We start from the raw sequence: 22,777 nt of genomic DNA, 5'->3' as shown, positions 1-22,777 counted from the left end.
TGAAGAATGCAGGGCTTTATATAGGGAAGGGAGGGGGGAAAGGTTTCGGCCATATGGGTGGGTTTGGGTGGGAAATTGGTTTTGAATTTTTGAAGGTAGGTGGAGTTTATGAGGTAGGTTTATGGGGAAGAGTGGATGGATGTGAGTGGTGAAGAGGTGATGGGGAAGAGAGTTTGAGGTGATTGGTGAAGGGTTTTTGGGGAAGAGTGTTTATGGGCTTGTGTGAAAGAAAGTGGTGAGAAGAGTTAAGTGGAGGTAGGTGGGGATCCTGTGGGGTCCACAGATCCTGAGGTGTTCAAGGATTTACATCCCTGCACCCATTAGGCATGTAAAAATGCCTTTGCACACAACTCTGGGCGTTCAGCGCCAGGTTGGTGGCCATTTTGGGCGTTCAACGCCCATTTGTGTGCCATTTCTGGCATTGAACGCCAGAACCATGCCTGTTCTCGCGTTCAGCGCCCAGAAGCTGCCCATTTTGGGCGTTCAGCGCCAGAACCATGCTCTGTTCTGACGCTGAACGCCAGACAGATGCTCCTCTAGGGTGTGATTTTTCTTCTGCTGTTTTTGATTCCGTTTTCAATTTTTATATTTATTTTGTGACTCCACATGATCATGAACCTACAAAGACATATAACTAAGGAAAATATAGTTAGATAAATAAAAATTGGGTTGCCTCCCAACAAGCGCTTCTTTAATGTCAATAGCTTGACAGTGGGCTCTCATGGAGCCTCACAGATGTGCAGAGCTTTGTTGAGACTCTCCAACACCAAACTTAGAGTTTGGTTGTGGCCTCCCAACACTAAACTTAGAGTTTGACTGTGGGGGCTCTGGTTGACTCTGCTTTGAGAGAAGCTTTTTCTGCCTCCTCTCCATGGTTGCAGAGGGAGATCCTTGAGTTTTAAACACAAGGGAGTTCTCATTCCATTGAAGGACTATTTCACCTCTGTCAACATCAATCACAGCTCTTGCTGTGGCAAGGAAAGGTCTTCCTAGGATGATGGATTCATCCTCTTCCTTTCCAGTATCCAGGACTATGAAATCAGCAGGGATGTAAAGGCCTTCAACCTTTACTAACACATCTTCTACTTGTCCATAAGCCTGTTTTCTTGAACTGTCTGCCATCTCTAATGAGATTTTAGCAGCTTGCACCCCATAGATTCCCAGTTTCTCTATTACAGAGAGGGGCATGAGGTTTATTCCTGCACCAAGGTCATATAGAGCCTTAAAGATCATGGTGCCTATGGTATAGGGTATTATGAACTTTCCAGGATCCTGTCTCTTCTGAGGCAATGTCAGTTGATCCAGATCACTTAGTTCATTGATGAACAAGGGAGGTTCAACTTCCCAAGTATCAATGCCAAATAATTTGTTATTCAGCTTCATGATTGCACCAAGAAACTTGGCAGTTTGCTCTTCAGTAACATCCTCATTCTCTTCAGAAGAGGAATACTCATCAGAGCTTATGAAGGGCATAAGGAGGTTCAATGGAATCTCTATGGTCTCTAGATGAGCCTCAGAGTCCTTTGGTTCCTCAGAGGGAAGCTCCTTATTGATCACTGGACGTCCCAGGAGGTCTTCCTCTTTGGGATTCACGTCGTCCACTCCCCTTGTAGGTTCGGCCATGGTGCTTATGTCAATGGCCTTGCACTCTCCTTTTGGGTTCTCTTCTGTATTGCTTGGGAGAGTACTGGGAGAGATTTCAGTGATCCTTTTACTCAGCTGGCCCACTTGTGCTTCCAAATTTCTAATGGAAGATCTTGTTTCATTCATGAAACTTACAGTAGCCTTAGACATATCAGAGACTAAGTTTGCCAAATTAGAAGTATTTTGTTCAGAGTTCTCTGTCTGTTGCTGAGTGGATGATGGAAAAGGTTTATTATTGCTAAACCTGTTTCTTCCACCATTATTAAAGCCTTGTTGAGGCTTTTGATCCTTCCATGAGAAATTTGAATGATTTCTCCATGATGAGTTATAGGTGTTTCCATAAGGTTCACCTAAATAATTTACCTCTGCTATTGCAGGGTTTTCAGGATCATAAGCTTCTTCTTCAGAAGATGCCTCTTGAGTACTGTTGGATGCAGCTTGCATTCCATTCAGACTCTGAGAAATCATATTGACTTGCTGAGTCAATATTTTGTTCTGAGCCAATATGGCATTCAGAGTATCAATCTCAAGAACTCCCTTCTTCATAGGCGTCCCATTGCTCACAGGATTCCTTTTAGAAGTGTACATGAACTGGTTATTAGCGACCATGTCAATGAGTTCTTGAGCTTCTGCAGGCATTTTCTTTAGGTGAATGGATCCACCTGCAGAGGTATCCAGTGACATCTTAGATAACTCAGACAGACCATCATAGAATATATCCAGGATGGTCCATTCTGAAAGCATGTCAGAAGGACACTTTTTGGTCAGTCCTTTGTATCTCTCCCAAGCTTCATAGAGGGATTCACCTTCTTTCTGTCTGAAGGTTTGAACATCCACTCTAAGCTTGCTCAGCTTTTGAGGAGGAAAGAACTTGGCTAGGAAAGCCTTGACCAGCTTATCCCAAGAGTTCAGGCTATCCTTAGGTTGAGAGTCCAACCATACTCTAGCTCTGTCTCTTACAGTAAAAGGGAAAAGCATGAGCCTGTAGACTTCAGGATCTACTCCATTAGTCTTAACAGTATCACATATCTGCAAGAATTCAGTTAAGAACTGAAAAGGATCTTCAGATGGAAGTCCATGAAACTTGCAGTTCTGCTGCATCAGAGAAACTAATTGAGGTTTCAGCTCAAAGTTGTTTGCTCCAATGGCAGGAATGGAGATGCTTCTTCCATGTAAATTGGAATTAGGTGCAGTAAAGTCACCAAGCATCTTCCTTACATTATTATTATTTTCGGCTGCCATCTCCTCTTCTTGTTCGAAAATTTCTGAAAGGTTATCTCTGGATTGTTGTAATTTAGCTTCTCTCAATTTTTTCTTTAGAGTCCTTTCAGGTTCTGGATCTGCTTCAACAAGAATATTCTTGTCCTTGCTCCTGCTCATATGACAAAGAAGAGGGCACAGAAAAAATAATAATAATAATATGGATCCTTTATACCACAGTATAGGGATCCCTGTGTGAGTAGAAGAAGAGGGGGAGACAAAGAATGTAATATAATGGAAGAAACACAACTGTGAGGAGGGTTGATATGTAAGATGAGATGTTAGTAGATGAATAAATAAATAGAATAAGATGGGAGAGGGAGAATTTTCGAAAATAATTTTTGAAAATGGGTTAGTGATTTTCGAAAATATTTTTTTGAAAAAGGTTAGTAATTTTCGAAAAATTTTGAAATCAAAGATAAAAATAATTAGTTAATTAAAAAGAAATTTTTGAAAAAGAGGGAAGATATTTTCGAAAATTAGAGAGAGAGAGAGTTAGTTAGATAGTTTTGAAAAAAGTTAAGAAACAAACAAAAAGTTAGTTAGTTAGTTGAAACAAATTTTGAAAAGATAAGAAGTTAGGAAGTTGGAAAAGATATTTTGAAATTAGATTTTTGAAAAAGATAAGATGAGAAGATATTTTAGAAATTAGTTTTGAAAAAGATTTGATTTTTAAAATCTCAATTAAAGACTTGATTCATAAGAAATCACAAGATATGATTCTAGAACTTAAAGTTTGAATCTTTCTTAACAAGCAAGTAACAAACTTCAAATTTTTGAATCAACACATTAATTGATTATGTTATTTTCGAAAATTTGATATAAAAATAAGAAAAAGATTTTTGAAAAATATTTTTGGAATTTTCGAAAATAACTAAGAATTTTGAAAAAGATTTGATTTTTGAAAAAGATTTTGAAAAAGATAAGATTTTCAAATTGAAAATTTGATTTGACTCATGAGAAACAATTTGATTTTAAAAATTTTTGAAAAAGTCAACTCAAATTTTCGAATTTGATGAGAGAAAAAGGGAAAGATATATTTTTTTTTTGAATTTTTAATGAAGAGAGAGAAAAACAAGAAAAATGATGCAATGCATGAGAATTTTAGATCAAAACATGTGATGCATGCAAGAATGCTATGAATGTCAAGATGAACACCAAGAACACTTTGAATGTCATGATGAACATCAAGATCATATTTTTAAAAAATTTTTAATGCAAAGAAAACATACAAGACACCAAACTTAGAATTCTTTAATGCTTAGACACTAAGAATTCAAGAATGCATATGATAAAAATAAAAAGACACAAAACAAAAAATCATCAAGATCAAACAAGAAGACTTACCAAGAACAACTTGAAGATCATGAAGAACACTATGAATGCATGAAATTTTCGAAAAATGCAAGATGCATATGCAATTGACACCAAACTTATAACATGACTCATGACTCAAACAAGAAACACAAAAAATGTTTTTGATTTTTATGATTTTTTAATTTTTTTTTTTGGATTTTTTTTCGAAAATTATATGAAAAAGAAAAAATAAGGATTCCAAAATTTTTAACATGAATTCCAGGAATCTTGCATTCTTAGTCTAAAGCTTCAGTCCAGGAATTAGACATGGCTCATGAGCCAGCCAAGCTTTCAATGAAAGCTCCGGTCCAAAACACTAGACATGGCCAATGGCCAGCCAAGCTTCAGCATGTAATTCAGACATGACACGCCTGACATACTTATTCCCAAAGGAATTAGACATGGCTTTACAGCCAGCCAGACTTCAACATGCTTCATGAAACACTAGAATTCATTCTTAAAAATTTTGAATAAAATTTTTGAAAACATTTTTATATTAAAATTTTTTTTCGAAAATAAAAGAGAAATTTTTGAAATATTTTTGAAAAATTTTTGAAAAGACAACAAAAAGAAAATTACCTAATCTGAGCAACAAGATGAACCGTCAGTTGTCCAAACTCGAACAATCCCCGGCAACGGCGCCAAAAACTTGGTGTTGTTGTCGGATCAAACTTGGCACTGATGTTACCGGACCAAAAGCTTGCCGAAAACTCAAACAATCTCCCCGGCAACGGTGCCAAAAACTTGGTACGTGGAATCGTGATTACACTTTAAGTATGTAAAATTCATTGCTCTTTCTTTCCCTGGAAATAGCGCCAAAAACATGATGCCAAAACCATGGTTCACAACTCCGTGTAACTAACCAGCAAGTGCACTGGGTCGTCCAAGTAATACCTTACGTGAGTAAGGGTCGAATCCCACGGAGATTGTTGGTATGAAGCAAGCTATGGTCACCTTGCAAATCTCAGTTAGGCAGATATAAATTGATAATGGGTTTTCGAATTTAAATAATAAAATAGAATAGGGATAGAAATACTTATGTAATTCATTGGTGAGAATTTCAGATAAGCAAATAGAGATGCTTCTCGTTCCTCTAAACCTCTGCTTTCCTGCTATCTTCATCCAGTCAGTCTTACTCCTTTCCATGGCTGGCTTTATGTGAAACATCACCATTGTCAACGGCTACTTTCGGTCATCTCTCGAGAAAATGATCCAATGCCCTGTCACGGCACGGCTAATCGTCTGGAGGCATCACCTTTGTCAATGGCTTCATCTTATCCTCTCAGTGAAAATGATCAATGCACCCTGTCACGGCACGGCTATTCATCTGTCGGTTCTCGATCATGCTGGAATAGGATTTACTATCCTTTTGCGTCTGTCACTAACGCCCTGCAATCGCGAGTTAGGAGCTCGTCACAGTCATTCATTCATTGAATCCTACTCGGAATACCACAGACAAGGTTTAGACTTTCCGGATTCTCTTGAATGCCGCCATCATTCTAGCTTACACCACGAAGATTCTGACTAAGAGATCTGAGAGATACTCATTCAGTCGAAGGTAGAACGGAAGTGGTTGTCAGGCACGCGTTCATAGGGAATGATGATGATTGTCACGTTCATCACATTCAGATTGAAGTACGAATGAATATCTTAGAAGCAAAACAAGATGAATTGAATAGAAAACAGTAGTAATTTGCATTAATCATTGAGGAACAGTAGAGCTCCACACCTTAATCTATGGAGTGTAGAAACTCTACCGTTAAAAATACATAAGTGAAAGGTCCAGGCATGGCCGAATGGCCAGCCCCTCTGATCTAAGAACCAGGTGTCCAAAGATGGTCAAAAAGACTCAAAGATGGTTCAAAAGATGTCTAATACAATAGTGAAAGGTCCTATTTATAATAAACTAGCTACTAGGGTTTACATGAGTAAGTAATTGATGCATAAATCCACTTCCGGGGCCCACTTGGTGTGTGCTTGCACTGAGCTTGAGTGTTGCACGTGTAGAGGTCCTTCTTGGAGTTGAACGCCAGTTTTTGTGCCAGTTTGGGCGTTCAACTCTGGTTTTGGCTCCTTTTTTGGCGCTGGACGCCAGATTTGGGCAGAAAGCTGGCGTTGAACGCCAGTTTACGTCGTCTATTCTTGGTCAAAGTATGGACTATTATATATTGCTGGAAATCCCTGGATGTCTACTTTCCAACGAAATTGGAAGCGCGCCATTTCGAGTTCTGTAGCTCCCAAAAATTCACTTTGAGTATAGGGAGGTCAGAATCCAACAGCATCAGCAATCCTTCTTCAACCTCTGAATCTGATTTCTGCTCAAGTCCCTCAATTTCAGCCAGAAAATACCTGAAATCACAAAAAAACACACAAACTCATAGTAAAGTCCAGAAATGTGAATTTAACATAAAAACTAATGAAAACATCCCTAAAAGTAACTAGATCCTACTAAAAACATACTAAAAACAATGTCAAAAAGCGTATAAATTATCCGCTCATCAGCAACCCAACCATGATTAAAGTTATTTCTGTTTTCATTAAGTATATTTCAATTATATCAGTTTAATTTTTACTTGTTTAGTTAGGTTTGTGATCATGTGCAGTAGTTAAAACAGAACCAGAGACAACCAGAGCTAAAAACAGAGCACCCTGCGAGAAGCCCCTTGCTGGCGTTGAATGCCAAACAAGAGGGAAAGAGGGGCATAAACTCCCCTAAGAGGCAGCAAGACTAGCGTTCAACGCCAACCAGGAGGTACTGGTTGGCTGTTGAACACCCTCAAGGGGTAGTAAGCCTGGCGTTGAACACCAGCCAAGGGGCACTGGCTGGATGTTCAATGCCCTGAATGGGGATGCAAGCCTGGGATTGAATACCCTCCTGGCTGGTATTCAACGCCAGCTTGCCACACCTTCTTGGGCATTGAACGCCCAGCCGCCCAAGAAGGTGTGGCAAGCTGGCGTTGAATGCCAGCCAGAAGGCATTGCTTGGGCGTTCAATGCCCATAAGGAGCACTAGGATGGCGTTGAATGCCAGAAACAAGACATTTTGGGCATTCAAATGCCCAACAAAGGTTGGGGAAGTTTTTGACTTTATCAAAACTTATCTTTTCCAAATCTTATATTTTTAATCATATCTTCTACGCAAAACTCTTTCAACAATCATCTTTTAATTTTAAATTCCTTTCAAATTTAAAATCTTTTCAATTCTTTTTTTCAAAATCTCATATCTTTTACAATTCTTTTTCAAATCTTTTATTTAACTTTAAAATCTTTTTCATACCTTTTATCTTATCTTTTTATCTTTCTCATATCTTTTGATGATCCAACAATTTTTAAACTTATCTTTTTCTATCTTTTACCAAGGTGTGAATCATATCTTTTTTATCTTTTATCTATTTAATTTCGAAAACCCACCCTCCCCATCCCTATATATAACATTCGGCCACCCACTCCTTCATCCTCCTTCTGTTCGAATTCTTCTCTTCCTCTTCGTCTTCTTTCTACTCTTTTGCTCGAGGATGAGCAAACCTTTTAAGTTTGGTGTGGAAAGAGCCTTGCCTTCTCACTTTATTCGAATTCCATGGCTCCAAAAAGTGGAAATCCCACTTCAAGAAGCAAGAAAAAAGACAACCAAACAGTTGTTTTCAAACCTCTCAGATTCTACACAAAGCAGCATGAAGAAAATTATTATAAAATAATGTGCAAGAGGACAGTAATCCCGGAAGCCAAATTTGAATTAAAAGAAGATGAGTACCCAGAGATCCAAGAGCAAATTCGAAAGAGACGCTGGGAGATCCTGGCCGACCCTGAGATCAATGTTGGAATAACAATGAACCATGAATTCTATGCAAATATGTGGATGACAGATAAGCAAAAGAAAGATGGACAAGGATTCCATACTTTTTGCACCATGGTGCGAGGGAAGACTCTCTATTTTTATCTTGACAAGGTGAGAGAGATCTTCAAGTTACCTCCACAAAGGGATGATCCAGAATCCTTTAATAGGAGAGTGGTAGCTGATCCCAAGCTGGATCAGATTCTGGAAGACATATGTCTACCTGAAACTCAGTGGATCAATAACAAAAAAGGTAAACTAAACCAACTGAAAAGATTGGATCTCAAACCAGTTGCTAGGGGTTGGTTGGATTTCATTGGGCGTTCCATACTCCCTACTAGCAACCGCTCTGAAGTTACCATCAGAAGGGCTCTAATGATTCACTGCATCATGATGGGGAATGAGGTGGAAGTCAACCAACTAATTTCCTTTGAGCTGTACCAAGTTACAAACAGGATCTCAACTCAAGCCAGATTAGCCTATCCAAACCTTATCTTTTGCTTGTGTAAAGAGGCTGGAGTCATGATTAACAGAGACTCCTTTATCCCAGCAGAAAGCCCAATCACCAAGCAAGTGATGGAAAGCTCCCAAGTACCAGCTGATCATCCCAAAAGGAAGACACCTGAGCCTTTTCAGATGTAAGAGATCCCTCCAATTGAATATTGAACCCAGCTGGAAGCATCTGTTACACAATTGCAAACCACCTTAGATCAATTAAGAGAGGAACAAAAAGACCAGACTAGCATGCTTTGCAAACTGGTCAAAGAACAAGAGAAGCAGGGGCATGAGCTAAAGGAACTGAAGCGTTAGAAATTATCCCCTGAAGAGCCTAACACCTCCCATGATTAAGGTGGTTGAGTTCCACCTTCCTATTTCTGTGCCTATTCTAATTCTTGTTTCTTATGTTTAGATTTACATGATCACTAGTAGCATTTAAGCTTTTATTTAAATTTCTGTCTTTTAATTTTAGAATTGCATGAGCATTATTAGGATTTAACTTTTTATTTTCCAATTAGCTATAAAATGTTCCTCTTATCAGCTCATTGAACGTGAATAATATTTTGATTTTTTTAGAAGCACTAAAGGTAAATAAATTTCGAGTTTTATATATTAAGAATAGTTCAATTATTTGATGTGGTGGCATTGCTTTTACTTTCTGAATGCATGAATGAACAGTGCATATTTGATGTTGGAGTTAAAGAATGTTGGCTCTTGAAAGAATAATGAAAAAGGAGAAGTATTATTGGTAATCTGAAAAATCCAAACATTGATTCTTGAAGCAAGAAAAAGCAGCAAAAAATATATGCGAAAAAAAGAGATAAAAAGCAAGCAGAAAAAAATAAAAAACAGAAAAAGCCAATAGCTCTTTAAACCAAAAGGCAACAGCAAGGATCCAAGGCTTTGAGCATCAATAGTTAGGAGGGCCTAAAAGAAATATCTTAGCCTAAACAATTCAAATGAGCTGCTTCCCTAACTATATCCTTGTGGTGTGAAGGTATCAAGTGAAAGGCTTGAGACTGAGCAGTTAAAGTCATGATCCAAAGCAAAGAGTCTGCTTAAGAACTCTGGACCCACTGGCTGGGGATTCTAGCAAAGTTGAATCACAATCCGAAAGGGTTCACCCAGTTAAGTATCTATGACGTTTATGTATCCGGTGGTAATACTAGAAAACAAAGCGCTTAGGGACACAGCCAAGACTCTAAAGAAGCTGTATTCAAGAAACAAAAAGAACTCAACTAGGAGAGTCAACAATATCATCTGAATTCTGAGTTCCTAAAGATGCTAATTATTCTAAGCTTCAATGGAAAGTGAGATGCCAAAACTGTTCAGAAGCAAAAAGCTACTAGTCCTGCTCATCTAATTGAAACTGAGCTTCATTGAGAACTCTAAAATTTATTGTATCCTTCTCTTCTTTTTAATCCTACTTTATTTTTGGTTACTTGGGGACAAGCAACAGTTTAATTTTGGTGTTTTGATGAGCGGATATTTTATACGCTTTTTGGCATCATTTTCATATAGTTTTCAGTAAGTTTTGTTTAAGTTTAATTATATTTTCATAGGTTTTAGTGCAAAATTTATATTTTTGGATTCAAGTTTGAGTTTTTGTGTTTTATGATGATTTTAGGTATTTTCTGGCTGAAATTGAGGAGTTTTTGGCAAAGTCTGATTCAGAGACAGAGAAAGGACTGCAAATGTTGTTAGGATCTGACCTCCATGCACTCGAAAGAGCATTTCTGGAGCTACAGAAGCCCAAATGCGCACTATAAACGACCATGGAAAGCTAACATTCAAGGCTTTCGAGAAATATATAATAGTTCATACTTTGCTTTCGAAATGAAGGTCCAAAGCTGGCGTCCAACACCAGCCACCGGTCCCATTCCTGGCGTCCAACGCCCAAGGGGGAGTAGCAGGCATCCAAACGCCCAAAGGGGAGTCCAAGGTTGGCGTTCAATGCCCAAGAAGGATCCTAGGACATGGAAACACTGTTAGCTCAGCTCAAACACTCACTAAGTGGGCCCAGGAAGTGGATTTTCGCACTACAAGACCAGCTTATCTTATTTTTGTAATCTTTAGTTATCATATTAGTATATATATAGGAGGAGATCACCCTTGTTTAGGATCTTTTTCCCCCACTTTACATGTTTTTCATTGTTTCTTTGTACAGTATGAGTCACTAACCTCCTAAGGTTAAGGTTAGGAGCTCTGCTGATTCTTATGAATTAATAATATCACTATTCCACTTCAATCTATGCTTGATTCTATTCTAAGATGTATCTTCGTTCTTCATCCTAATGGTTTGGGAGTGTAAATTGACCGTCATCCCAATTCCACATGGGTTCTTGCGAGTCCTTGACGGGATAGTATTGAACCACCAGCTTGATTATACATCTCTTAGACGGCTAATCCATGACTTCGTTGGGGACTTCTCGAGACATCAGTTCAGCCGAGGTGCGGGGCGATTAGGGCCTTTGTGATATAGGCTAGAACCAAAGGAGCAGCGTTTTCTGATCCAGAGGATCCGACCTTGTCTGTGGCATTTTGAGTAGGATCACCAAGGGAATGGACTGCTAGAGCTTCACCTCTATTTATATTGGATGACTGCTGACCCAGCGTTTGATCTGAAGTAGAGGAGATTAATGACCGTTGTCCCGGCGTTAAGCATATACAGCCTACCATGGAAAGAATCAATCAGAAGTTAGAGTAAATAGTAAAAAAATTTGATCCAGAAGGAAGAATCATCTCCGAAGCATCTACTGTTCTCATACCATAGATTTCACACCTATCCAGTAACGTTTAATTTATTTACCTGTTTTAGCATTTTTTGTGACAACTATATTTTCTATCTGCCTGACTAAGATCTACAAGGTATCCACTGCTTGCTCAAACCAACAATCTCCGTGGGATCGACCCTCACTCACCTGAGGTATTACTTAGACGACCCGGTATACTTGCCGGTCTATCTGTGCGAAACATACGGAGTCGGTTTTGTGCACCAATGAGTGCCCTACCACCTTCTCCATGAGAGCAAAACGTGAGTGGGAAGCCCAGCTTCAACCCTCACATCTGAACGTAGGTGGGAGACTACCACAACCCCAACGACGGAGAACAATGCATATCCCATTCACATACTCAATCTCAGAGGTCACTGCTCATATCACAAGTCCGCTTATACTCACCTCATTAATCATAATCGTTCATGTTTCTCAAGTCATGATCATCTCAACACTCTTCCCAAACACTCCAGCTATTCCATCCACAGAACTTGCCAAGCCTAAATCACTATCTTCTAAACTCATAACCAAAAATACCCCTTTTTATTCACTTATTATTTTCTCTCTTGATTCAAAGCCTAAAATACTAGCAAAAAGGTTTTAAACAAGTATTACGGAAATTTACAAGCTTGTCGAGAAGGTAAAACAGTTAAAAATAGGGTTTAGGTGAAAAATAAGGCTTGTGGGTACGCATAGGCTGCGTTTGTTTCTGAGAACAGGACAGGACAAGATACTGATGGACAGAGACACAAAATTTTGTGTTCTTATATTCTGTTTGGTGATAAACTAGAACAAATTATGAAAATTCAATTTATTCTCATTTTTTTCATTCAAAAATTTTGAGATGAAAAATATAACAATAAAAAATATTATTATGAAAAATTAACAAAAATAATGAAAGAAAAATAAAAAAATAAGTTGTGTCCCTTATTAGTGTCTTCGTGTCCTTCCTGTCAGGATGGACACAAAATACACTAATTTAGTGTCTCTGGACACATTGTCTCTGTCCATGTCTCCTCTGCAAAATGCAATTTTGTGTCTCTGTGTCCCTATCTTAGTGTCCTGTCTCTGTAAACAAACGTAACCATAAGGTTGTGTGCATACGCACGCACCAGAAGGCTTTCCCAAGCTGTGCGTACACATGATGTTGTGCGTACGCACAACTTGAAACACCCACTTTGTTCTGTGCATATGCACAGATGCGCATATGCACAGAGGTGCGCGTGGGCACACATGATAGATTTCCAAATTTTCTGCAACATCACAGAATTTAAATTTTTGACACCAACTTCTAACGATCATATCTGTCTCTACAAAATTTCGATTTCTACAAATTCTATATCGTTTTAAGGCTCTTTAAATTATCTTTAATTTGATAGAAAATTCAATCAATTTTAAAAACTGTAACTCAAGATATGATCTGCCAAAGTTGGCCTAAAATCCGTTTTTACCAAAAAAACTCTAAACTTTAAATTTACCAAATCCTCAATCCTAAACTAAGAGTTCATTACCCAAAACAGCACTCAAGCCATTACACACATATCTACACACTTCCATTCATCTCAACAACATATCACCCCCCTAAACCATCCAAGTATTCCACAATATATTGTCAAAACCCATAGTCATTATCAACCAACAACAACATCAACAACCAATACAAATCCTTATCAACATCAATAATCATCACCAAACAATATCTAACATTAACCAAATCTATCATAATCTTTATTCCTCCAATTTAACCTCATAAAACTCATATCCTTCACCAATTATCATCAATTAACCTCAACATTAGTAATCATTATCAACATTCATATTATCACAATCATCATAAACACTCATCAACATCAACCAACATCATAATATATCATTAACACCAATAACCATTATACCCCTTATCAACATCACAATCATCATCAATTATCATCAATTCAATCCTATCCTAAGGTTCACTAGACTAAGTGTCTATTGGTATGCGAAATTGTTACTCAGGTTGTGAATTGTTGTTCGAAATTGATTCCTTGGCGATGGCACCAAAAACGGATGCACAGAACCATGGTCTAAACATATCTTCACAACTTCACATAACTAACCAGCAAGTGCACTGGGTCGTCCAAGTAATAAACCTTACGTGAGTAAGGGTCGATCCCACGGAGATTGTTGGTATGAAGCAAGCTATGGTCACCTTGTAAATCTCAGTCAGGCGGATATAAAATAGTTATGGAGTTTTCGAAATTAATACTAAAATAAGGATAGAAATACTTATGTAAATCATTGGTGATAATTTCAGATAAGCGCATAAAGATGCTTTCGTTCCTCTGAACATCTGCTTTCCTGCTGTCTTCATCCAATCAGTCTTACTCCTTTCTATGGCTGGCTTTTTGTAAGGATGTCACCGGTGCCAATGGTTACTTTCAATCCTCTCGGGAAAATGGTCCAAATGCTCTGTCACAGCACGGCTAATCGTCTGGAGGCATCACCCTTGTCGTTGGTTGCATCCTATTCCTCTCTGTGAAAATGGTCCGATGCGCTGTCACTGCATGGCTAATCATCTTGGAGGTTCTCGATCGTACTGGAATAGAATTTACTATCCTTTTGCGTCTGTCACTACACCCAGCACTCACGAGTTTGGAGTTCGTCACAGTCATTCAATCCCAGAGTCCTACTCGGAACACCACGGACAAGGTTTAGACTTTCCGGACTCTCATGAATGCCGCCATCAATCTAGCTTATACCACGAAAATTATGATTAAGAGATCTAAGAGATACTCATTCAATCTAATGTAGAACGGAAGTGGTTGTCAGGCACGCGTTCATAGGGAATGATGATGATTGTCATGTTCATCACATTCAGGTTGAAATGCGCATGATATCTTAGAAGCGAAATAAGATGAATTGAATAGAAAACAGTAGTACTTTGCATTAATCTTTGAAGAACAGCAGAGCTCCATACCTTAATCTATGGAGTGTAGAAACTCTACCGTTGAAAATACATAAGTGAATAGAGGGTAAGCATGGCCGAGTGGCCAGCCTCCCATGGAGGTCTAGAGATCTAAAAGTGATCAAAAGATGTCTAATACAGTAGTAAAAAGTCCTATTTATAATAAACTAGCTACTAGGGTTTACAGAAGTAAGTAAATGATGCATAAATCCACTTCCGGGGCCCACTTGGTGTGTGCTTGGGCTGAGCTTGAGTGTTGCACGTGTAGAGGTCCTTCTTGGAGTTGAACGCCAGCTTTTGTGCCAGTTTGGGCGTTGAACTCCACTTTGCAACTTGTTTCTGGCGCTGGACGCTAGAATTGGGCAGAGAGCTGGCGTTGAACGCCAGTTTGCATCATCTAAACTTGGGCAAAAGTATGAACTATTATATATTGCTGGAAAGCCCTGGATGTCTACTTTCCAATGCAATTGGATGCGCGCCAATTTGAGTTTTGTAGCTCCAGAAAATCCATTTTGAGTGCAGGGAGGTCAGAATCCAACAGCATCAGCAGTCCTTCTTCAACCTCTGAATCTGATTTTTGCTCAAGTCCCTCAATTTCAGCCAGAAAATACCTGAAATCATAGAAAAACACACAAACTCATAGTAAAGTCCAGAAATGTGAATTTAACATAAAAACTAATGAAAACATCCCTAAAAGTAACTAGATTCTACTAAAAACATACTAAAAACAATGCCAAAAAGCATATAAATTATCCGCTCATCACAACACCAAACTTAAATTGTTGCTTGTCCCCAAGCAACTGAAAATCAAATAGGATAGAAAGAAGAGAATATACTATAAATTCAAAACTATCAATGAAACATAGCTCCAAGATGAGCGGGACTTGTAGCTTTTTGCCTCTTGAATAGTTTTGGCATCTCACTTTATCCATTGAAGTTCAGAATGATTGGTTTATATAGGAACTCAGAGTTTAGATAGTGTTATTGACTCTTCTAGTTCAGTATGATGATTCTTGAACACAGCTATTTTATGAGTCTTGGTCGTGGCCCTAAGCACTTTGTTTTCCAGTATTACCACCGGATATATAAATGCCACAGACACATAATTGGGTGAACCTTTTCAGATTGTGACTCAGCTTTGCTAAAGTCCCCAATTAGAGGTGTCCAGGGTTCTTAAGCACACTCTTCTTTTTGCTTTGGACCTTGACTTTAACCGCTCAGTCTCAAGTTTTCACTTGACACCTTCACGCCACAAGCACATGGTTAGGGACAGCTTGGTTTAGCCGCTTAGGCCAGGATTTTATTCCTTTAGGCCCTCCTATCCACTGATGCTCAAAGCCTTGAGATCCTTTTTATTTACCCTTGCCTTTTGGTTTTAAGGGTTACTGGCTTTTTGCTCTTGCCTCTTGGTTTTAAGAGCTTTTGGCTTTTTCTGCTTGCTTTTTCTTTTTCTATTTTTTTTTTGCCTATTTTTTTCTGCAAGCTTTGTTCTTTGCTGCTTTTTCTTGCTTCAAGAATCATTTTTATGATTTTTTATATTATCAAATAACATGTCTCCTAGTCATCATTCTTTCAAGAGCCAACATATTTAACATTCTTAAACAACAACTTCAAAAGACATATGCACTGTTCAAGCATTCATTCAGAAAACAAGAAGCATTGTCACCACATCAATATAATTAAGCTAAGTTCAAGGATAAATTCAAAACTCATGTACTTCTTGTTCTTTTGAATTAAAACATTTTTCATTTAAGAGAGGTGATGGATTCATAGGACATTCATAACTTTAAGACAAAGTTACTAATTACTAATGATCATGTAATAAGACACAAACATGGATAAGCACTTAACATAGAAAACGAAAAATAGAAGAAATAAGAACAAGGAATGAATCCACCTTAGTGATGGTGGCGTTTCCTTCTTGAGGAACCAATGATGTCCTTGAGCTCTTCTATGTCTCTTCCTTGTCTTTGTTGCTCCTCCCTCATTGCTTTTTGATCTTCTCTTATTTCATGAAGGATGATGGAGTGCTCTTGATGTTCCACCCTTAGTTGTCCCATGTTGGAACTTAATTCTCCTAGGGATGTGTTGATTTGCTCCCAATAGTTTTGTGGAGGAAAATGCTTTTGAGGCATCTCCGGGATCTCATGGTGATGAGCTTCCTGCGCCTCTTGAGCTCCATGAATGGGCTCTCTTGCTTGCTCCATCTTTTTCTCAGTGATGGGCTTGTGAGATGAATCTTTCCATCTCCCATGGCTCAGAGGTGGAAGCAATTGTCTTCCCTTTCCTCTTTCTTGAGGTTTCTCTGGCCTTAGGTGCCATTAATAGTTATGGAAAAACAAAAAAGCTATGCTTTTACCACACCAAACTTAGAATGTTGCTCGCCCTCGAGCAAAAGAAGAAGAAGAAGAAGAAGAAGAAGAAGAAGAAGAAGAAGAAGAAGAAGAAGAAGAAGAAGAAGAAGATATGGAGGAGATGGAGGGATGTGTGTATTCGGCCATATGGGTGGGATTGGGTGGGAAAGAGATGTTGAATTTTGAAGGTAGGTGGGTGTATGGATGTGAGTGGTAAATGGAAAACAGAAGGGATGATCATGAATGGAGAGAGAGAGGGTGAGGTAGGTGGGGATCCTGTGGGGTCCACAGATCCTGAGATGATCCTGTGGGGTTCACAGATCCTGAGATGATCCTGTGGGGTCCACAGATCCTAAAGTGTTCAAGGATTTTCAACCTTGCACCAAATTAGGCATGTAAAATGCCCTTGCACACAACTCTGGGCGTTCAGCGCCAGGTTGGTGCCCATTTTGGGCGTTCAAAGCCCATTTGTTGCCCATTTCTGGCGTTGAACGCCAGAACCATGCTTGTTCTGGGCGTTCAGCGCCAGCTCCTCTCCAGGGTGCAATTCTGGCGTTCAGCGCCCAGATGCTGCCCATTTTGGGCGTTCAGCGCCCAGACACTACCCATTTTTGGCGTTCAGCGCCAAAACCATGCTCTGTTCTGGCGTTGAACGCCAGACAGGTGCTTCCTCCAGGGTGTGATTTTTCTTCTGCTGTTTTTGATTCCGTTTTTAATTTTTATATTTATTTTGTGACTCCACATGATCATGAACCTATAAAGACATATAACTAAGAAAAATATAATTAGATAAATAAAAATTGGGTTGCCTCCCAACAAGCGCTTCTTTAATGACAATAGCTTGACAGTGGGCTCTCATGGAGCCTCACAGATGTTCAGAGCATTGTTGAGACTCTCCAACACCAAACTTAGAGTTTGGATATGGGAGTTCAACACCAAACTTAGAGTTTGGTTGTGGCCTCCCAACACCAAACTTAGAGTTTGACTGTGGGGGCTTTGGTTGACTCTGCTTTGAGAGAAGCTTTTTATGCTTCCTCTCCATGGATGCAGAGAGAGATCCTTGAGTTGTAAACACAAGGTTGTCCTCATTTATTTGAAGGATCAATTCTCCTCTGTCCACATCAATCACAGCTCTTGCTGTGGCTAGGAAAGGTCTTCCTAGGATGATGGATTCATCCTCTTCCTTTCCAGTATCCAGGACTATGAAATCAGTAGGGATGTAAAGGCCTTCAACCCTTACTAACACGTCCTCTACTTGTCCATAAGCCTGTTTTCTTGAATTGTCTGCCATCTCTAATGAGATTTTAGTGGCTTTCACCCCATAGATTCCCAGTTTCTCTATTACAGAGAGGGGCATGAGGTTTATTCCTGAACCAAGGTCACACAAAGCCTTAAAGATCATGGTGCCTATGGTACAAGGTATTAAGAACTTTCCAGGATCCTGTTTCTTCTGAGGCAATGTCAGTTGATCCAGATCACTTAGTTCATTGGTGAACAAGAGAGGTTCATCTTCCCAAGTCTCAATGCCAAATAATTTGGCATTCAGCTTCATGATTGCACCAAGGAACTTGGCAGCTTGCTCTTCAGTGACATCCTCATTCTCTTCAGAAGAGGAATACTCATCGGAGCTCATGAAGGGCATAAGGAGGTTCAATGGAATCTCTATGGTCTCTAGATGAGCCTCAGATTCCTTTGGTTCCTCAGAGGGAAACTCCTTATTGATCACTGGACGTCCCAGGAGGTCTTCCTCCTTGGGATTCACGTCCTCTCCTTCCCTTACAGGTTCGGCCATGGTGCTTATGTCAATGGCCTTGCACTCTCCTTTTGGATTCTCTTCTGTATTGCTTAGGAGAGTACTAGGAGGGATTTCAGTGATCCTTTTACTCAGCTGGCCCACGTGTGCTTCCAAATTTCTAATGGAAGACCTTGTTTCATTCATGAAACTTGCAGTGGCCTTGGATAGATCAGAGACTAAGTTTGCTAGATTAGAGGTACTTTGTTCAGAGTTCTCTGTCTGTTGCTGAGTGGATGATGGAAAAGGTTTGCTATTGCTAAACCTGTTTCTTCCACCATTATTAAAGCCTTATTGGGGCCTTTGATCCTTCCATGAGAGATTTGGATGATTTCTCCATGATGGATTATAGGTGTTTCCATATGGTTCACCCATGTAATTTACCTCTGCTATTGCAGGGTTCTCAGGATCATAAGCTTCTTCTTCATAAGAAGCCTCTTGAGTACTGTTGGATGCAGCTTGCATTCCAGTCAGACTCTGAGAAATCATATTGACTTGCTGAGTCAATATTTTATTCTGAGCCAGTATGACATTCAGAGTATCAATTTCAAGAACTTCCTTCTTCATAGGCGTCCCATTACTCACAGGATTCCTCTCAGAAGTGTACATGAACTGGTTATTAGCAACCATGTCAATGAGTTCTTGAGCTTCTGTAGGCATTTTCTTTAGGTGAATGGATCCATCTGCAGAAGTATCCAATGACATCTTTGATAGCTCAGATAAACCATCATAGAATATATCCAGGATGGTCCATTCTGAAAGCATGTCAGAAGGACACTTTTTGGTCAGTTGCTTGTATCTTTCCCAAGCTTCATAGAGGGATTCACCTTCTTTCTGTCTGAAGGTTTGAACATCAGCTCTAAGCTTTCTCAACTTTTGAAGAGGAAAGAACTTGGCTAAGAAAGCCGTGACCAGCTTATCCCAAGAGTTCAGGCTGTCTTTGGGTTGAGAGTCCAACCATATTCTAGCTCTGTCTCTTACAGCAAAAGGGAAAAGCATGAGCCTGTAGACTTCAGGATCTACTCCATTAGTCTTAACAGTATCACAGATCTGCAAGAATTCAGTTAAGAACTGAAAAGGATCTTCAGATGGAAGTCCATGAAACTTGCAGTTCTGCTGCATCAGAGAAACTAGCTGAGGTTTCAGCTCAAAATTGTTTGCTCCAATGGTAGGAATGGAGATGCTTCTTCCATGTAAATTAGAATTAGGTGCAGTAAAGTCACCAAGCATTCTCCTTGCATTATTGTTGTTGGGTTCGGCTGCCATTTCCCTTACTTGTTCGAAATTTTCAATAAGGTTGTCTCTGGATTGTTGTAATTTAGCTTCTCTTAGTTTCCTCTTCAGAGTCCTTTCAGGTTCTGGATCAGCTTCAACAAGAATGCCTTTTTCCTTGTTCCTGCTCATAAGAAAGAGAAGAGAACAAGAAAAGAAGAGGAATCCTCTATGTCACAGTAAAGAGGTTCCTTATTGTTAGTAGAAGAAGAAAAGGAATAGGGGTGAAGAAGAATGAAGAATCCAAACACAAAGGTAAGGATAGGAGCAGTGATGTGAGATGAAGAGAAGTGTTAGTAGATGAATAAATAGTTAGAAGGAGATGAGGGAGAAGGATTTTCGAAAATTATTTTTTTCAAAAAGGGTTAGTGATTTTCAAAAATAGTTTTTGAAAAAGGTTAGTAATTTTCGAAAATTAAAATCAAAAATTAAAATAATTAGTTGATTAAAAAGAAATTTTGAAAAAGAGGGAAGATATTTTCGAAAATTAGAGAGAGAGAGAGAGAGTTAGTTAGGTAGTTTTGAAAAAGATAAGAAATAAACAAAAAGTTAGTTAGTTAGTTGAAACAAATTTTGAAAAGATAAGAAGTTAGGAAGTTAGAAAAGATATATTGAAATCAAATTTTTGAAAAAGGTATGATTTTGAAAAAGATAAGATAAAAAGATATTTTTGAAAAGATATGATTGAAATTAGTTTTGAAAAAGATTTGATTTTTAAAATCACAAATAATGACTTGATTCACAAGAAATCACAAGATATGATTCTAGAACTTAAAGTTTGAATCTTTCTTAACAAGCAAGTAACAAACTTAAAATTTTTGAATCAAAACATTAATTGTTGATGATATTTTCGAAAATTATAAGATAAAATTAAGAAAAATATTTTTGAAAAATATTTTTATAATTTTCGAAAATAACTAAGAAAAATGAAAAAGATTTGATTTTTGAAAAAGATTTTGAAAAAGATCAGATTTTTAAATTGAAAATTTGATTTGACTCATAAGAAACAACTAGATTTTTAAAAAATTTTTGAAAAAGTCAATCCAAATTTTCAATTTTATGAGAAGAAAAAGGGAAAGATATTTTTTTATTTTTGAATTTTTAATAATGAGAGAGAAAAACATGAAAATTATGCAATGCATGAAAATTTTTAGATCAAAACAATGAATGCATGCAAGAATGCTATGAATGTCAAGATGAACACCAAGAACACTTTGAATGTCAAGATGAACATCAAGAACATATTTTTGAAAAATTTTTGATACAAAGAAAACATGCAAGACACCAAACTTAGAAATCTTTCCTGTTTAGACTCTATGGATGCAAAAATGCATGTGAAAAACAAGAAAAGACACAAAACAAGAAAACATCAAGATCAAACAAGAAGACTTACCAAGAACAACTTGAAGATCATGAAGAACACTATGAATGAATGAATTTTTCGAAAAATGCAAGATGCATATGCAATTGACACCAAACTTATAACATGACACATGACTCAAACAAGAAACATGAAATATTTTTTATTTTTATAATTTTATGATTTTTTTGTATTTTTATTTTAAATTTTTTTGAAAATCATTTGAAAAAGAAAAATAAGGATTCCAAAATTTTTAATATGAATTCCAGGAATCTTACAATCTTAATCTAAAGCTCCAATCTGAGGGTTAGACATGGCTTAATAGCCAGTCAAGCTTTAGCATGAATATGGGAGTAATTCATTCAATTTTAATCCAAAACCTCTGTCCAAAAGAATTTAGACATGGTTTTATAGCCAGCATGCTTCAACATGCTTCATGAAACTCTAGAATTCATTCTTAAAAATTCTGAAGAAAAATATGTTTTTGAAAACATTTTTTTTTAAATTTTTTTCGAAAACAAATGAGAAATTTTTGAAAGATTTTTGAAAAATTTTTGAAAACAAAACAAAAAGAAAATTACCTAATCTGAGCAACAAGATGAACCGTCAGTTGTCCAAACTCGAACAATCCCCGGCAACGGCGCCAAAAACTTGGTATGCGAAATTGTTACTCAGGTTGTGAATTGTTGTTCGAAATTGATTCCCTGGCGATGGCACCAAAAACGGATGCACAGAACCATGGTCTAAACAAATCTTCACAACTTCGCATAACTAACCAGCAAGTGCACTGGGTCGTTCAAGTAATAAACCTTACGTGAGTAAGAGTCGATCCCACGGAGATTGTTGGTATGAAGCAAGCTATGGTCACCTTGTAAATCTCAGTCAGGCGGATATAAAATAGTTATGGAGTTTTCGAAATTAATACTAAAATAAGGATAGAAATACTTATGTAAATCATTGGTGAGAATTTCAGATAAGCGCATAAAGATGCTTTCGTTCCTCTGAACCTCTGCTTTCCTGCTGTCTTCATCCAATCAGTCTTACTCCTTTCTATGGTTGGCTTTTTGTAACGATGTCACCGGTGCCAATGGTTACTTTCAATCCTCTCGGGAAAATGGTCCAAATGCTCTGTCACAGCACGGCTAATCGTCTGGAGGCATCACCCTTGTCGTTGGTTGCATCCTATTCCTCTCTGTGAAAATGTTCCGATGCGCTGTCACTGCATGGCTAATCATCTTGGAGGTTCTCGATCGTACTAGAATAGAATTTACTATTCTTTTGCGTCTGTCACTACGCACAGCACTCGCGAGTTTGGAGTTCGTCATAGTCATTCAATCCCAGAGTCCTACTCGGAATACCACGGACAAGGTTTAGACTTTCCGGACTCTCATGAATGCCGCCATCAATCTAGCTTATACCACGAAGATTTTGATTAAGAGATCTAAGAGATACTCATTCAATCTAATGTAGAACGGAAGTGGTTGTCAGGCACGCGTTCATAGGGAATGATGATGATTGTCACGTTCATCACATTCAGGTTGAAGTGCGAATGAATATCTTAGAAGCGAAATAAGATGAACTGAATAGAAAACAGTAGTACTTTGCATTAATCTTTGAGGAACAGCAGAGCTCCACACCTTAATCTATGGAGTGTAGAAACTCTACCGTTGAAAATACATAAGTGAATAGAG

The 22,777-nt window shown here is 38.2% G+C and overlaps 2 non-coding genes across 2 annotated transcripts; both read left to right on the top strand.

The window, feature by feature from the left end:
• The first annotated feature begins 2,382 nt into the window (after nt 1–2,382).
• LOC148553036 (small nucleolar RNA R71) lies at nt 2,383–2,490 on the top strand. The gene has a single exon (XR_015892693.1). It is a non-coding gene; the product is annotated as a small nucleolar RNA R71 (small nucleolar RNA).
• A 16,723-nt stretch (nt 2,491–19,213) lies between these two features.
• LOC148553035 (small nucleolar RNA R71) lies at nt 19,214–19,321 on the top strand. The gene has a single exon (XR_015893315.1). It is a non-coding gene; the product is annotated as a small nucleolar RNA R71 (small nucleolar RNA).
• The last annotated feature ends 3,456 nt before the right edge of the window (nt 19,322–22,777 follow it).

Source organism: Arachis ipaensis, chromosome B7 (assembly GCF_059453495.1).
Source record: "Arachis ipaensis isolate K30076 ecotype BB chromosome B7, ASM5945349v1, whole genome shotgun sequence".
Lineage (NCBI taxonomy): Eukaryota > Viridiplantae > Streptophyta > Magnoliopsida > Fabales > Fabaceae > Arachis > Arachis ipaensis.
Note: the sequence above shows the minus strand (reverse complement) of the source record. Positions and strands in the feature narration are given on the sequence as shown.